At 38.8% G+C, this 5,855-nt stretch overlaps 1 pseudogene; it reads right to left on the bottom strand.

Moving 5' to 3' along the window:
• Positions 1 to 4,121: 4,121 nt before the first annotated feature.
• On the bottom strand, positions 4,122 to 5,125 carry LOC138143297 (ankyrin repeat domain-containing protein 7-like; annotated as a pseudogene).
• Between the last annotated feature and the right edge of the window lie 730 nt (positions 5,126 to 5,855).

Below are 5,855 nucleotides of genomic sequence, written 5' to 3'. Positions count from 1 at the left end.
TCATTCCCCACCCCCCATTCCCAATACACTCTAGTAACTCCCTTATACCTGTAGAATCAAATATAACCTTATACTGCATTGCCTCTACCTTCCATATACTCTACAATCTAGCATCATTGACCTAGCTGTTCCTCCAGCTGAAAAGCCATTTCCTCTCTCCAAGGTTTTTCAATGGCTGTCCTACATGCTTGGAATGCTCTCCCCCTCCCCACCTCTGCTTTTTAGCTTTCTTCAAGACTCAGTTCAAATCCTGTCTTCTGCAGGAGGCTCCCCTCTCATCTACCTCCCACCCATTCCTTTGTATTGTGTCTATCTTGTATTATAGTTATCTACTTGTTTTCTCTCCATCAGAATGTGAGTTCCTTGATTACAGGTACTGTGAAGTTTTGCTTTGGTTGGGGGGTGGCAGTGGTGGTGGTTTTTTGTTTTTGCCTTTATGTCCCCAGTGCACAGCACAGTGCTTGACACAGAGTAAACCCTTCATAAATGCCTGTTGGCTGACCAACCAGAACTTAGAAGGAAGTTCTTTAGGAGTTTCCATAAGGGGTTTATCCTTTCATGTCAGCCATTATGGTTCTTATGTTGTTTGTGAATAAAAAGAATGGAGAGTTTGCCATGTTTATTAGACCCTCAACACTATTATGCTGCAGGACAAGTACTTTTTTCCCTCTGATTCTTGATTTGCTGGACCTACTGTTTCAGGCTATCGTTTTTTGCCAAACTGAAAGCGGCAGGGGCCTACAACATTATTTTGATTTTGTAGGAAGATTGTTTCTAAATTGACCACTTAAGAGTAGTTAGAGCATAGTCACACCATTTGGGCTGTGAAACACCATTGGGGTTCTGTGGCTCATTATAATCTGTTTTTCAGAACTTGCTGAATATTTTTATTTATTTTTAGGACCCAAGTTCATTCTCTACCTTGGGGGGGAATTATCTTCTAGCACTTGTATCAGCACTCCCTATTCTTGAACCTAGAGAAATATCAATTTGAACAAAAGAAACTAGAAATTTCTGTATAACCCTTATATAGGTGACTCACCAATAATATAAAGGTCCTGGGTATATTTTGGAGGATTTTTGTCATTCTCTTCACTTTTAGCCCCAGTCCAGGAAACTTAGAAAACTATATTCATGGTGGCCCTGAAATACTGAAACCAGCTCCCAGCTTCAAAGTCCATAGTTCACAATCACGAATAATGTCTTATTAAAAGAAAGAAACAAAACATAAACCCTTGAAGAAGCAACTATTAATCCCTATTGTCAATGAGGATTTCTTTGGTAGGGACGCATGTCCACAAACCCTGCCTTGACCAGTCAGACCCAGGTTATGTCCTGCTTTTTGAAGCTCCTCATTGCTCCAAAGTATACACATCCACAGCTCCCTAGTTGCCCAGATCAAACAGTTTCTATAGTTCTCTGACCTTTGATGTCATCTGCCTACTGAAAGATTAAATGCAAGTATATGGAAGCATGGAAGCTGAGAAGACAGCATAACTGAAATGAATGGAATCCTTAAACATATGAAAATTTGCAGAGCAAGGATCGCCCAAGGGAGCAGTCCCAGCAACCAGCAGAGAAGGAGAACCAGGAGGGCAAAAGTCATGGAGAGTAAATGTCATGGAAGCCACAGTGGAATCACAACAATAAGGTTGCACTATGGGCTTCTCCATCATGCCCCAGAAACCTCTGCATCCTGGAAGATCACTCAAGCCCTGGAATTCATATCCCTTAAATATCCTTCACCCATATCTGTGACATCTCCTTCTAATTGGATCCCAGAACTTCCATTAATGGAGGGTCAACTTCCATTGACCCAGGTCAATCATCTCTTTATTTCTCAGGCTGCAATCTAGACTTCTCCCTTTCAGCTTCCTTTTATGTATTGTCTTTCTAAATGGAGGGGATACAAATAAAAGCAAAAAGACAGTCCCGGCTCTCAAGGAATTGCATTCTAATAGGAGAAATAATAAGCAGACAAATTTGTGTAAAGAGGCTGAATATAGGATAAATAGAAACGAATTAACAGAGGGAAGGCACTAGTATTAAGAGAGATTGGGAAAGGCTTGTAGAGGATGAGATTTTAGTTGGGACAGCCAGGAGACCAGTGTCACTGGATGGAAGGGTTAAGTGGTAGGAAGTAAGGTACAAGAAGGAAAGATGGGAGGCAGTAAAATAAGGTTATGAAGGACTTTGAATGCCAAATAGAGGATTTTATATTTGATCCTAGAGATGGTAGGGAAACCCTGGAGTTTACTGAGGAGGTTGAGCAGGGAGGGGTAGGGTGGTGTGGTTGGACCTGAGCTTTAGGAAAATCAGGTTGGTGGCTGAATGGAGGGCAGAATGGAGTGGGGAGAGATTTAGAGCTTGATGGAAACTTAAAGGTCAAAGGATCATATGTCTAGAACTGAAAGGCACCTCAAAGATCAGCTAGTCAAAACTCCTTTTATTTTATAAATGAGGAAACAGAATCCCAGAGATTAAATCTTTGCTAAAGGTCCTACAGATGATAAGTAGCAGCAATGGAATTTGATTCCAGGTTCTCTGACTTCAATACCATACTTGTGTCAAAATGCTAAACTCATTCTTTTTTTCTCTGTTTACATAGTAAAAAATAGAGATTTGTCAATTATCTGGTTGACTAAAACAATTTGGACAGCCAATATGAATTATTTGGTACATTAGTAAAATTTTTGAGTGAATAGACTAGCTTGACATTAGATAGAAAGTCTAATTAACTAATTGATTTCCTGTTCACTTCCTCATTTTATGCTATAAAGATCCTGTTTATGATATGTAAATAGCAATACTAATGAATATGAAGAGGTGTTGCAAGAAATAGATAATTTAAAACAATTGGAAAACAAATGTCAAGTATAAGTATGGTACAGAATATGCTTAAACAGAAAGAAATTTTCCCATTTGGTCTCCTCCCTTCCCTTACAACATCATGGGTTTGACTTCTTTTTCCTTCCATATGAGGTTAGATGTTTTTTGCCTCCTCTGAAATATAAAATATCACCATATTTTTAGGCAATAAAGTGACAATCTATGTCCACCTTGACTGACTGTTCCAAATTCTTCCTGACTCACGAAGCAAAAGATTTTGTTCAATACAAAATTGAGGTTCCTAGATCTCACCTTAAGCCACCTGAATTCTCTTCATACACGATAACTTTAATTTTGAGTTATATTTGCAGCTGAGGAAAGAAAATGAAGTAGAGAAAAATCAAATGAGAGTAACTTTAGGTTTTCCCTGGACTGTCAGATATTCAGCTGAAGAAATAACCTGAGTTCTTTTTGATGCTTAATTTGATTAAAAAAAATACAATTCAATATAGTTTAATCTTAGACTTCTTTTGAAGACTTCAAGTTAATATACAATTCATTAAAATCTCTTCTCAGGTTGTATTTACAGAGTTGAAATGAAGTGAAGCAAAGGCTTTGACATGATTATGCTGAAGTTAGATCTATCTAAAAGACAAAGGCCAGAGATGGCATTTTCACTCTGAATCATTTCAATTGGCTATTCTGAATTCACCTGACAATTATAAAATTTGCCACTTCATTTTGGCAGGAAATAAATAAGCACAATCAGTGAAAAGTCCAGATGTCATCTAAATTCTGGCTTTGAACAAAAAGAAAACTAAACCTGTTTTTTTCAACACAACTTTCTTAACTGTTAATTGGTAGCTTCTTTATGAGAAATGGAGTCCTCTTCTGGAATGACCTTTAGAATCAGTTTATGAGGCAATAAGAAAACTAGTCTTATTGGTGAAGGCTATAAAATTAATAGATTGCTGGACCTGAAATCTGGAAGAGCTGAGTTCAAATAATGCCTCTAATACTAACTAGACATGAGGTGTTACAGAGTTATAGTAGTGTCTTGGAATCCCTTTCAAGGAGCTGAGCATATTGTCTGGCCCATTTCTGTAAACATGCATTCTGTGCCCTTTCTGATAGACATATACTTTGACATGGTACAGCAACTCTCTATTTATTTCAGTTAGAGTATATATGCTGAAGGTTGGTTTTAGAAAATTGAAATCTGATGGGAAAGTTATTTTTATTCTTTAATAGTTGTGCTATCTTCAGGATGGTTTTTTTGTGCCTCTTTTAATTGTGGTATACCCACTTAAGAAAATTTAATAGCAGAAATTCTCTCTGGACAATTCATTTCAGGAAAAATGGGTTTCTTAAATTTCTTCTGAATTTTATATTGAGAAATTTGTTCATGATGAATTGAATAACCATTGCAAGTAGCATATTCCTCAGCTATCAATCCATAAATATCTTGATGAGAGAGGTCAAAATCACATTGTAGAAGATTGACTAGCCAGTGATGGAGGACCTGTGGCCTTGAGGTCACATGTGGCCCTCTAGGTCCTCAAGTGAAAAGGGCCACACTTGAGGACCTAGAGGGTCACATGTGACCTTTAGGCCTCAGGCTCCTCACCCCTGGATACTAATCAATTTGCCACCAGCAGCAAGCATAAGGGCTATTCTCTGTGACTTATCTGAAGCGTTCACATCTGCTCCTTTTTTCGAGAGTGGTGAATTATTTTCAGTAACAGCAAGTAAAAATTTGTGTGCCCATCCTTATTTGTGCTTCAACATTGGTTTTATTTTCAATTTATTCACTAATGATACATAATGTCCAAGAGCAGCATAGTGAAGGGCAGTATTTTTGTTGATATTCTTAAGATTGGGTTGTGCTTTATTTTCTAGAAGAATAGTTGAACATTCTTCATGCTGACATTGTACTTTCTTAATCAAAGGAGATCTATTTTCACTTCATGGATATTTAATTTGCATTTTCTCTCTACTTAGAGGGATTCAACATCTGGATATCCTCTAGGGCAAGCCAGGTGCAAGGTTGCCCTATGTTCTTTATCCAGGTCATGTTCAGGTCATGTTTCTTGAACAGGTGAGGTTGCTCCTTCACCAAGTTTGTGAAGTTTTCACAGGTCCTTATACCAGAAACAATACCCTGGGGCTTTTGGGGAGTGAGGATGGAGCCGCCACCACTTGCACCCTCGATGCTGCTGCTCCTCTCACTTCAATCAAAAGAAGGAGAAGAGGACAACTGTGCCTTCTTCTTTATGGGCCCAAAACACTTTATCATGAAAGAGGAAAAGTTCTTGTGTCCCTTTGTATCAGTCTTGACCCTATTCCTCTCTCCAGATTACAGAGAAGCTTTTAGACATGGAACTGGAGCTGAGGTGAAGGTTTTCTTTCCTGGGGCAATGGGTTGAAGGTCATGGTACACAGTAAGGAATGATCTTCCCTCTCAATCCTCTAGCTCTTAAAGCTAGAGAAAGACTCCATCCTCTCTTTTCTCTGGCTTTTTTATGGTATTTGACTAGTCTTCCCTAAAACTTGTGGGCCTTGGTGAGGTTTATTTTCTCTTCCCTTAGGCAGCAACAGTTTCCATAAACATTAGTGTAGGACTGATTTTTACATTGCAATGAAAATATGTGATTGCCTAGGGTGAACCTGAGACTGACCTCAAGTTGCTGGCTGTCTTTTTTGTTTTGTGTTTCTGCCCTTGAGCTTAGATCAGTGAAGAGTGATGGTGAGAAACTAAGACTGTTTCCAATCTTAGGGGCTATCTTGTGAGATCGAGAGTCCTTGAGTTGGTGCTGGCTGCCCAATGGAAAATGTTTCCGATGATGTTTTTTCTGCTTCCTGAAGAAGGTGATTACCTCCTTCATGGTTGTACTAACCCTGATAGGTTCAAATAGTCCCAACAGGATGACCAATAAGTATATCTGGATTTTGTGAAGTTATTAGACTGTGCATGCCTCAGGTAAAAGTGAATGTTTGTTCAAGGGTGCCACGTGGTGCCTTGACAA

The sequence above is a fragment of the Petaurus breviceps genome, unplaced genomic scaffold, assembly GCF_028583685.1.
Source record: "Petaurus breviceps papuanus isolate PSGF00001 unplaced genomic scaffold, PetGlider_PUasm1.0 90638, whole genome shotgun sequence".
In the NCBI taxonomy this organism is placed as follows: domain Eukaryota; kingdom Metazoa; phylum Chordata; class Mammalia; order Diprotodontia; family Petauridae; genus Petaurus; species Petaurus breviceps.
The sequence above is the reverse complement of the archived record's forward strand: the minus strand, read 5'-3'. Positions and strand labels throughout refer to the sequence as shown.